Source organism: Strigops habroptila, chromosome 1, assembly GCF_004027225.2.
Source record: "Strigops habroptila isolate Jane chromosome 1, bStrHab1.2.pri, whole genome shotgun sequence".
NCBI classification, from domain to species: Eukaryota; Metazoa; Chordata; class Aves; order Psittaciformes; family Psittacidae; genus Strigops; species Strigops habroptila.
The window spans coordinates 71,479,227-71,491,241 of NC_044277.2; positions in this window are offsets into that span (position 1 = coordinate 71,479,227).

A 12,015-nucleotide genomic window follows, 5' to 3' on the forward strand; every position below is an offset into this window, starting at 1 on the left:
AGATGTTCCAAAGCTAGGGAAGATTTTATTTTAGAATTCAAACTAAGAAAAAAGTAATTCCTGCACACTGAAAAGGATCTTAAAGAAGCATAACAGGTATTGACAATTAATAAACTAAAGTTGAGGCAGTTTGAGCAGATCTCATTCTTACCTACATGTGTAGGTAGCAAAATAAACCGACCAATTTGACTGTGAGATGTCTCAAAATATATAACAATTATGGTGTTACATTTGATTAGAACAGAACACATGCAATGATCATTTCAATATCATGCTGAGCCAGTAGGATATTGTCTGATCCTTTTTGACCTTCTTAATGTTTCACAATTCCTCCAGCAATTTCCTCCAAATTTTTCACGAGCTTTACTTTCACCTTCAATTAGGTCATTCTAGTCAAAAAGTAAAAGTAAAACACTGAGCCTGAGCAACATCTAACATATTTTAAACACTACTTTATTGAAAAAATTAAAGCCAGAATAAGATGTACATTGATTAGCCTTTGTTTTCCATGTCACTACAAAAATGAAAAATATGTTGTCTTAGATGACTTGGGAACAGTCATAACCAGCTCTTCTTATTTTAAAAGACTGTATTCCTTGTTATGAATTATAGATGTATTAATTGTAGAATTTCATCTTTAATGTTGACCTGCACTCATATTCTGGGACATAAACTTTATTAATGTAACTGAGAGTGCTCAGATTCATTTACTTGTCTTACTGCTGTACTAAGTCAGTTTTTCAACAGTGATTTTATGTTTGAATTTCCTACACAGAGCAGAAAAGCTGTGAGTTGGAAAGAAAGTGCTCCACTCCCACTTTGCTTTCCATTCTACAGGGTCACTATGACTAGCAAGAGTAAAGGAAGAGGAAAAGCCACAGTTTCAATGGTCTGTGCATTTCAGTTAGGAAAATCCATTTCATTCCTGCTTGCTCCTCTAAGAACACTAATAAATGCAGTATATAAAACAAAATCTTGTGACCTGCATTATTGTGGCTCAGTTATTGTCTTCTGAGGGGAGAAATGGAAAATTACCCAGAATTAATTTTACTACATTTAGATTGAATTTCATAAACAAGGTACAGAGAAACCAATGAATATTTTTAAATGAATTATTGAAAAACTACCTCAGTCTAACCCATTCAGTTACCTTTATGAATCAAATACCTTTATGACCCCAGAAAGCATGCCAAAAGGTTAGGTGCTGCTGCAAACTTTTGGTTTATTACACCAGTTGGTGATAAACTCTTGTCATTAGCTCAAAAACTTTTGATGGTTAAACTTCATATAAGCTGTTTCTACAAAATATTGGTATCATCATTGGCACCAAATGATTTCACACCATATCAGGTATTTCTCATCTTCTTGCAAGGATTTGAAACAAAAGAAAATTATATAGGTAGCATGATACATTTAACTAAGAATTAAAGTAAAAATTAATATATACCATGTCTATCTGGACCAAACCCGTACTGCTACATGGTTAGCACAGATTTAGTGTTAACAATCCTGGCATCACAACATCAGGGAAAATATTGGTAAGTACTAAAAGAAAGTATAAGCAAGCCATACTTTGCCAGTGTAAAAGGTGATGCATCTGTGATATTCATTATACTATCTGAGTGAGCCACCTGTTGAACGTAAAGTTTGTTTTCCTGTTTACACAAAACAGTAAGAAAGGATTTGGAGGAAATAAAATGCAAACACACTAAGCTGCAAAATAGAAAATAATGCAGCAAGAAATTAAACAGAGGCAATAAGAAAGATAAGCTTAAATTGTATAAGCTGCAGCAATAAAACCATGCAGACGTGAACCGTAGAAAGTAGACACCTTTCATAACACCTTTGCAGTATAAGCAAAAGCCAGATAAGTCTCAGAGATAACTCAACAAACAACACAAAATTAACAGCTAGTTGTTGAAGACCTAGATCAAATGAAGTCCAAACAGATCTACTTTGAATCCAACTGATCCCAGTTTTACAAAAATAGGTTTAGAAAAAAATACAGAACTCTCATCCTTCAAGAAAAGTGTTGCATACATATATATCATCCCTGCACCAAATGAGAAATCTCATCATTGGTTTTCTGGCTTTTTTCCCATACTCTTTCACCAGTGTTATTTACTGTTTATAAATTTATAAGTTTATAAGTTTATAAGTTTATAAAAGTTATAACTTTTCTCCAACTCCATAGATCATTGTCCTGAACATATTCTCTCTTTGAAGTTGATAGGATTTTGTGAAGACCCATAATTTACACTTATGCAAACTACATGTGTTATGCAAATTCTATGTGTTTTATTGTGAAAATTTTACCAAAAAATCTATAGAAAGGTTTAAGAAAAATGAAAAGACAGAGCTATAATGATGTCTTGCTTTGTGTCTGCAGATATTAACATGATGTCATTTTGGTAGCATCTGAGCTCTATTTTTCACATCAGTCATATATTTCTCTCTTTGGGAAAAACATTCTCTCATTTCACTACATAAGAGTGCAGCAAATTATAATTGGGAAAAAATTAATATCCCTCAATAGTGGTTCAACCATATAAAAAAAGCAGTATAGCATGGTGTTCACATCCTCCATGCTCCATATAAATTGCCCAAAATTAATTATGAGTTTCTCTTCATGAACTGGAGGGAATGTGAAGCCATAGGAAAACTTATGCATATTTGGAAGCAACATCCTTCGAAGAAACTACTCTGGCAACTGATCAGGAAAACTGTGTATGAGATTATATTAAAAAAAAAAAAAAGAGTTTTTACCTTCAGCCAGGGTCCAGTATTCACAGAGTCTTTAGCAATCTGGCCCTTTGTGTACACAGGACAACTGATGAGCTAGCCTACTTCTCTGCTAGCAGTGAGAATCTCTCTTGCTCCATCTTGCAAATAAAAAACACACAAACGTGTGGGCCATACTGAAAATGAAAAACATCCAGCATTGAAAGGAAACAGAAGTAATTTTCTATTAAAAATAATTATGTATTTTAATTATCCTGCTGTAACTAGCATCTATCTTTGAAGTTTGAGGGAGGCTTTTGCAATCTCAATGGAACCTACCAATTTTTCTTTCCCAAATGCAAGTATAACAGCCTAGGGATTTGTGGCATTTGGCTTTGCCAGTTTAAAGAGAACAGAATTAGTTTTCTCGTAATTGCACAGAGAAGTATAATATGTACTTCCCTGCACAGTCTCCAGTTCAGCTGAATGAAAGGAAGGTTCATTGCCAGTGGGGAAGACTCAGGGAATACACTCAATTACAATACAGTTCTTGCTATTGAAGACCCTTTTCTAAGGATGCTAAATCAGACAGAAACCTAATATGAGAACCCAAATCTTTGTACCACGCATACAGTCAACATCAGCTTACACTGAACCCAGCCCGCTGGGCTTTGTAGTTACATAGCCACTGAAGAAGCTGTTTCTTTTCAGTCTTGTGAGAGTCAACTTTGTAAAAATCAAATAAAGATGGTTTGGGTTTAGGGTTTTGGTTTTGGGTTTTTTTCATTTATACACTGAGGTAAAAAGAAAAAAAAAAAAAAGAGAGACACAATTATAGTTGCTTTAGGATCTGACGTTTTTCCCCTGAGACAAGAAAAGGTAAAGAAACAAACTTGGTTGAAACAGAGCAGCATCTAAACCTGATTTTCACTACTGCATCAAATAGATCCTTACCTATTTGTTGGAAGTGGACTCTTCCAACATCAGCAACTCCTTGTTCTGCTTTTCATGGAGGTTTGTAAGCATGACCAAGAAGGAAACAATCTAGTATCTACACTGATCCTCATTAAAATCTTTGAAACACAGTCAGAATCAAACTGCCACACAAGAGATGAAAACAACACTTGTGAAAATGCTTACTGAAATTCTTCTAGCCCAGTTTGGGTTCTTCTTTTCCTGGGTTAACATTTGGTTCTGCAAAACAAAGTTTCTCCCTTTCCTCCACTCTATAATTATAGCTCTGCACTCAGTTCTGCCACATGACACAAAATCATTGTATGGTATGCATCTTCTTCGGGCTGGTTACTGAAACTGTCTATCTCTCATCTCTAGATAGAGACAGGTCCACAAATGTAATTCAAGTATAAAGGGGACTACATGCTCTTCATCGGGATCCGCTTTCTCCCTATTGACTAGAGGGAGGACCTACAGTGACCACATACCTAAGGCACTTCAGCTGGAGGGCGTCTATGCAGGCTGCCTATCTACATACTTAAAATGAAAGGCCTATTTCCCTGCATTAAAAAAATGTCTATCAGACCTGACTTAATTTCCTTTTTTTAGTGAATATATTTCGAGTTGGAATGATAACTTGAGATACATATTTTGGGGTGCTAAATTTGGGCAAGAAAAGAAGCAGGGCTATGGAAAAACCACCAGAGGAAGCCTCATTAGCTTCTTTTGTTTGTCCACATCTGCAGTGAAAAGTTTCATCTTTTGTACAGGCTATCACTGTTCTTATCAACACCTCAACATTTAAGCAACTGAAATTGAATGCAGCTAAACTTCAGTTCTGTTTTATTTGCCCTCGTGCAACTTCTACTGAGTTCAAGTTAACACAAACAAAATTGACTTTGCCTTTTTATGTGGGCAAAGCTGGGCCTCTGCACCTTCAACTGCCCCTTTACCTGTAGCACAGCTTCAGAAGACATGAAAACTACAGCAAAATGCAATTTTCTTTGAACAGCAGCCTATGAAAGAAGAAAAGGATTTGATTAGGGGAGACAAAGAAATAAGGTGTCAGTTCCCATTTTGAAGTGAGTTATCAAGAAACACTGCTTGTGGAGAGATATTGAATGAGCATATTTCAGTTCTAACAGGTTTACTCCCTGCAATGCCACTAAACAATAATTATAACATATTGTAAGTTATCCAGGGAGGACCTGTATAAATAGAAAAACCCCACACTTTAAAAGGGGCAGGAGCTAACACCTCCTTCAGTGGCTGTAATTTTCATTAGTAGAGGGCTAGAAAGAAATATATTATTTTCTCATTACCTTCCTAACTAGTTTGTTACATAGACCAGAAACCTAAAAATTGAACACTGCACAAACAGCATTAGATCATGCCAGGTTTACTTTACAAATTCCCCTCCCTTGCTTTGCTTTAGTTTTATCATTAAAAAGGGATATTATGTATTGGCTTTCTTTTGCAACTTCACAGTACAGCTTTTATAGTGACAGATGTGCCAATTTTGCAAGCTGCAAACATTGCTCAGCACTTTCATCACCAAGACTGATTTCAAGGGATTTGTAACATAGCTTGGGATTAAATACTTTGTTATATAAAGGAGTCAGTCTCAAACACGGAAGGAAAATGAAACAAAAACTAAGAAACACAGTGCTAAAAAAAAAAATACGAAATTTTTCTTCAAGCTTTCAGAGTTACATGGTATAGAATCGAGTGGTTAATAGTTTTCTCTGAAATATTTCAAACATTTCTTTGTTTCGTCTACTTTCATGAAATGAACACCTTCTGAACAGGAGAGAAACACCCTACCGGTGATTTTCTCTTGAAGTCATGAACTGGACTTGTGTACTTGTTATAGGCTAAACATTCACTTGTATAAAAATGTGACCCTTGTCACTAGCAAATAACCTGACAAGTTAGACAGTCAGGTTTCTTCCCCCTTTCTCCTTCATATTGAAAACAGTACCTTTGCCAGCTATAATTCATGGGGGAGCATAATGACCAATTTAACGCATGGTTGGAATTATCATTTATTAAATATGCACAGATTTTTTAGTGAAAAACAGCTGAAAATTTATTCAGTGTAGTATTATAAGACAGGCGACTCCAGGAGATTTTTGTGCCCATCCACGTGTATAATTTTGATTCATATGTCTCATTTTGTCCTTTTGAACAGTCACATGCATTTCAAATAGCAGCTACTTTACTGTGGTACCTTGCCTGTTACACACAGGCAAAGCAATCCAAGTGATGGGTTTACTCACACTTAAAAGTACCTTATGAGATCGAACAACTGGTGAACATGGGCTACCACTCCATCAGTAACCAATTTTCTAGCTAAAGCCTTTTTGAACAGTTGGAGCATTATGGATGTTTATATCGCATATTCAAATTTGGAAGCCAAAAATTATATGAAGATTTCCTGGAAAATACAAATAAAAATAAAATAGTACTGAAATCTATTAAAATACTGATGTCAATGAGGGAAGGGAGAGCAAAACCCTGAGCAACTTGGTCTGATCTCACAGCTGACCTTGCTTTGAGAAAGTTGAACTACAAATCCTCTGAAGCCTCTTCCAACCTGAGTTATTCCACTTCTCTGTGGAGAAATGTTCCATCACTTAAAATGCCAGCTAGATTTTTCACTTAGGCTGCCCAGAAGGTATGACATAAAAAATGGAAACTGAATATCCTTGAGAGAGAACAAGTTATTCAAGCAGAATCACATTTGGGCTTCAGAGAATTAAAAATCGCACAATAAAAAAAATTATGCCAGTTAAAAATCACTGAGGGAGAAACCTCTGTGGTCACACAGTTGATCTGCACTGAAATCTTGGCACAACTGATATCAGAAACAGTTGCAAGAATAATCATACCGAAGCTGATGGGCAAATCTAAGAAGACACAGCGCACTGGAAAAAGTCCAATGTAATATAGCCTTCAGTAAGAGCAAAAGAGAAATGTCAGAGGAAGAGAGATATATTTGCAAACTAATGTTCAGTTTTGTAGAAATGTTTTTGGCAATTATATTCATTTTCAAAAAGTTCAATTTCTTATTTAAAAGCAAACACAAGAGTTTATTACAGAAATTACAGGTACTTTTAGTGGCATTTTAAAAAATATTTTATATTCCTTTTCTTTCTATTCTGTTTCTGTAAGGCTTTTAGGAAATCTTCACTCTTTTACTTGCAAGGATGAGTCCTGATATCACAACACTCGCACAAGCTGGCAACAATAATGGATCTAGATACGAGAAGCACAAATAACCACTGAGCAAACACATACTCTTGGAACAACCTTTTTTTGGCTTAACCAGGAAGGACGTGTGCCTCCTCCCAGACATGCTTTCTGAGAAGGCAGCACTTCTGTCCACTTTTCTATACTCTGTTCCAGACAGGGCTTTTCAGAGGACCACAAGTTCATGAAATGGTTACAGATTTAAGCACTCACAGCTTGATTTCTGTTGATTTCTATTACAATCAATTTCCATTTTCTTTTTGAAATTCTCAGATGTTTCCAGTTTCTTATGCTGACCTGCTGATTTGTCTTCAGCAAATCTTTATCACATCAACTCACAGTTAGGTCCCACATTGAACTTTGTAAAACTGCATTATGACATAAAGAATGTTATTTCAGCATTACAAAAGGAACGAGTATTTTATTATTTGAAACATGGCCATTGGTGTTTTGGAAGCACTTTCTAAAAATTACATGTAATTGAAAAGATAGATAAACAATTGAAGAACATCATGACTTCTGAGGCTTGCTTGCTTTCTTTAGACTCCAGACCAGAAGAAAATCTTCGTAACGAATATATTCTTTTATATAACACAAGTAATGCTTGGCATGAATTTTTCCACTTTTCTCCTGTGTTTCATTTTGCTTCAAGAGTCTCATCAAATACATTGAACGTCTTTATTTTGAGAACGGGAATAAAAGTGATACAGCTATAAAAAATTCATGCATGTATTTCCACTTTATAGGATGGAATTTTACTTCTTAAGATACTTCTGTTTAGCATTTGTGAGATCATTGCCTTTCCCTTCTTATTCAGTTGCTTGTTTGGATCCATTCCTCTTAATATTGAAAACAAACTGTTTAACTAAGAAGAATGGTGCCAGTCGAGTGTTCAGCAATTTTGCTGCTCTTTTTAAAACAGAGGACATCATCTCCAGCATTGCCTCATTCTAGTCTTACATCAGTTATGGGAAAGTTATTGCCAAACCAACAGCTATGTAATGAAGTGACAGCTAAGAACAGAGGTGTAGAGATGTTTCTGAATATGTTCTGAGATGTTTCTGTTCTGTGCTCCTGAGAAGAGTTTAAAAAGTGGGAATTTGCTGATCATTACCAGTGAATTTGAAGTCTTTGCTTTCTGCCCTTATCTGTGACAACATTTGACTATAGCTAACCAGATCTACTGACACCACAGTATATTTAGAACAAGTTCTACTGAAGAATTATGCTGTATTTCTGCCAGGAAAACAATACTATATCTGCATTCTTGCATGTGCCTAAACTTCCCTTTATGTGGACGTGTTGAGACCAGTAGGCAAATCCAAAAAAAACCGGACTAATTTCCTGGCAATGACAAGAAATTTACACTCATACATATCTGTGGTTCTGGGGCAACTGACTAAAACCACTAAATATAATTATTTGATTGGAAAATTCTGGAGCAATTTTTGACCATTTGGAAAACAGAAAGAAATGTGTGATAACTAATGCAAAAAATACAGAATTCATGTCAAGCCAAACTATTTCCTTCTATTGCAGAGCAACAAGCTTTGCAGACAGGGAATAAACCATAAATCTTCACTAAAGTTTTTGAAACTACCTCAGAGTGGCTTTCTGAAAAATAAGCTTGTTGATGAAACTTCTAGAATATGGGAATAAAACTTCATAAAGCATCTGAAGATTTGTTACAAATGGTTTACTGTCAAAGAGGACAGCTGTGGGGGACTTTGTCCAAGTGGGACTCTTGGGGGTCTGCACTTCATCAGTAAACAGGATGGTGGAATGTAGCCTACATAAAGCCTAGGTACACTTAATTTGCCCATGGCAGGAAACTGAGAGGGATCACAAGTACACTGGAATTTATAGAGACCATGTAACTGTAGGTAACTTGGGTTACTAGGTATGGATAACAACCTGCACATACAGAATGCGCAACAAGTGGTTAAGACAGCAGGTCTTCAGAGAATAATTTGGAAACTGCAAGCTGAGCACACATCAACAATGTAAAGCAAGCCAGGCAAATGCAAAGCAAGCCACACAAACGGGCTGAGGCAGAAGAACAGAGCAAGAGGCATGGAGGGACCCTTCTTCTCTACTCATCATGGGCATGGTTCCAAGAAAGGAAGCGATGTTTCAGACCAGGTTGGAAGTGCTATGTTCACATAACCCAAACAGAACTTAACAAATAATCAGGAAAAAAAAAAAGTATTCTATCGGTATTGTTGAAAGGCAAAATTCTATACAAATCCTTACACTCCTAAAGTATTCAAACAACTAGGAAAAAAGGGGAGAAAACTGTTGAAAATTACCATTCGTATCATAAAAGTAATAATCCATATCATAAGGCAAACACATAACACTTTTCCAAGTCTGCAGAAACAGAGAAAATGCGACTAAACTAGTAGGAGACATTTAAAAAAAATGAAAATAAGTACTTTACACAACAGGTAGTGACCTTCTGGAACTTGTTGCAACAGGAGGCTGAGGAGGCAGACGTTCGCTAAATTTCAAGAAGAGGATGAGAGAAATACACAGATCTGCAAGCAGATAACAAAAGGACTGAACTCTTTAAGGAACTGAAGAATTTGGCATGGAAACTCTAAAACAGCTCTAAACATGGTGGAACATGAGGTCACAGAAAGCAGCTATGCTGATATATTCTCCCTACACAGCATTTCTCTGATGCAGTGGGACAAGAACTTACATTGAAGTATCCTCTACTTCCAATTACATATTGTTACAGTAAAATTAGGAAAGTGTAAGAACACACCCTTTTAATAGTTAGGTAAGAAAATTATATTCACGGAATAACAAAGGTATAGTTAATTCTGTAATGTAGGACTACATAACAAGATAACCACAGAGGAACTCAGAAATGTTCTGAACTATGTTCACTACTGCCATGGTAAAAGAACATGACTGAAATAGTAAATGAATGATGAGAAATGTAATAAGAGGGTGATATCTTTTTAGAAGCTTTTCACAGAGTTTCAGTCTGAAATTAATTTTTACAGTCTGTACGTTTATCAAATAAGATGAAATAGACTTGTTAAAGAAGAAATTATATCAGGGTAGTAAAAAACATTTATGATGCAGATTACCTTGATATTTTTAAGAAATCTGGGACGCTAGAGGAATATGATGTTAGTCAAGAGACTTTGGTGTATTTCCAGCCAAACCACAGCAGTTACTGGCAGCTATAAACATTTTAAAGGCAGAACAAGTTGTTAGTGCTGTAACCTATTTGTATACGGTAAAATGAGGGAGGATTGGCAGAGTTGGTACATTCAGGATTCTTAGATCTAAGAAAATGTATAAAATAGTATTATATATTGCAAGACTAACAGTGGTGAAATTGAAGGATGAATCCTTCTCTTTTTGATGTGTATATAGAAGAACATTAATGAAAATCTGAAAGCTTAGCTGGGAATTTCTCAAGTAGTGTGATTCTTGACTGAACTTGCAAATAAAGGGAAGATGCAATTGCTGAATGTATGCCTTCCTTTTTCAATCCAGAAATTCCAATGTGTTTAGAGAAATGGGCCTGACGGCTCAATGAATAGCACATTTCCTACTTTAGCTGGCAATGAATATGTAACTCACTGATGTATCAGGTTCCCTAAAGGATTTTCCATATATTTTATTAAATACCCCCTAAGATAAAGTAAAATGTCAACATCATTAGCTATTCTGCTATTGGTCATGAGTCTCCACTGACTATATTCCTTAGAAGAAATTTTCGCCATAGACTGAGGATAGAACATTCCTTTTCTACATTCTGAATCCTGTGAATGTTTGGATAAGCTCTCTGTCCCTTCGAAGCCAAAACTAGCCCTAGGTGACTTAGTGTTTGCATTTTTAGATACCTTAAGACTCAAACAGCATATAGATTACTGGGTTAGCACAGGATATTCAAACAGTTAACATGAGACTGTATGGTTGTTAGTAACTAATCTGTCCCAAAATTTTTAGCACTAAACACAATTACAGTCTTATCTGAAATTACTGGCTCCTCTCCACTTTTGTTTTACAGAAAGGTCTATACAGAGTAATTTTAAACAAGCTTCTTTTAAATGGATAAAAGAATGAATTAAAAACAAAGAAAAAAAAACCCCAACAAAACAAAAAAAAAACCAAACAAAAAATTCCAAGTTTGTAATTACCACGAGACTGCAAATTGCTTGAGTTGCATGCAATCAAAACTATAAGGAGTACGTCATTTATATTAAGTACCTGGGCTAGTATTGGCAAATGCAATTTTACTGCAGCTAAACGTGTACTTCAGAATAGACACAGTATCTTAATAAATCTATCAACACAGATTCAAGAGGTAGAATATAAATTACACTAAATGGAAGAATGATACAGCATAATGACTTAAAAAGGGCCTCCAGCATCCCAATCAAGTGTGTAATCTGTAAGTTTCATTTTCCCTGTCTGCAATTCCCCATGCAGTTTCAAATGCCTGTGATATTTATCTTCACTTCTTCTCCTAAACTTTTTCAACTAATATTTGAGAAATAAGCACTTCACACATTTCTAAGGACTGAACACCTCATGGGTGAAAAAAGATTCTACCTGAAAATATTTAATTATTAATCAACTACAGAGTTTTCTGCAATTTAGAAACCAGTTAAGAATGTTAGCTCTGGTGCGGAAAATTACAAGCTGTGGGTGATACGTCCTCCTTCTTAATGCATTCTATCCAAGACCTCAGAAATCAGTAGAATCCAGAGTCAGCGAAGCTTTGTAAGGTGAAGCACATAGCAGGTAACAGCAGAGCCACAGACGCCAGGAATTTCCTGCTATACACCACATGGCCGCAACTGGTAATCATAGAATGGAAATTTATCTCAGTCACAGGGTAAAATATGTAGGGGAAAGTGAAGTGAACTAATATTGAGCCTGCACCCCTCGGGAACCCAGACACAGAAAGTGATGGCATATACTCTCGTGCCTAGTCTACTGCAATGTGAAGTCAAGCAGATTAGTCAGAAAAGCAGTAACTTCTTAAGCTAAAAAGCTAAGTAAGTAGCTTCTGACACCGCCCTTAGCTTAAATCTCAGTGAAAGAGATTACAGTTAATGC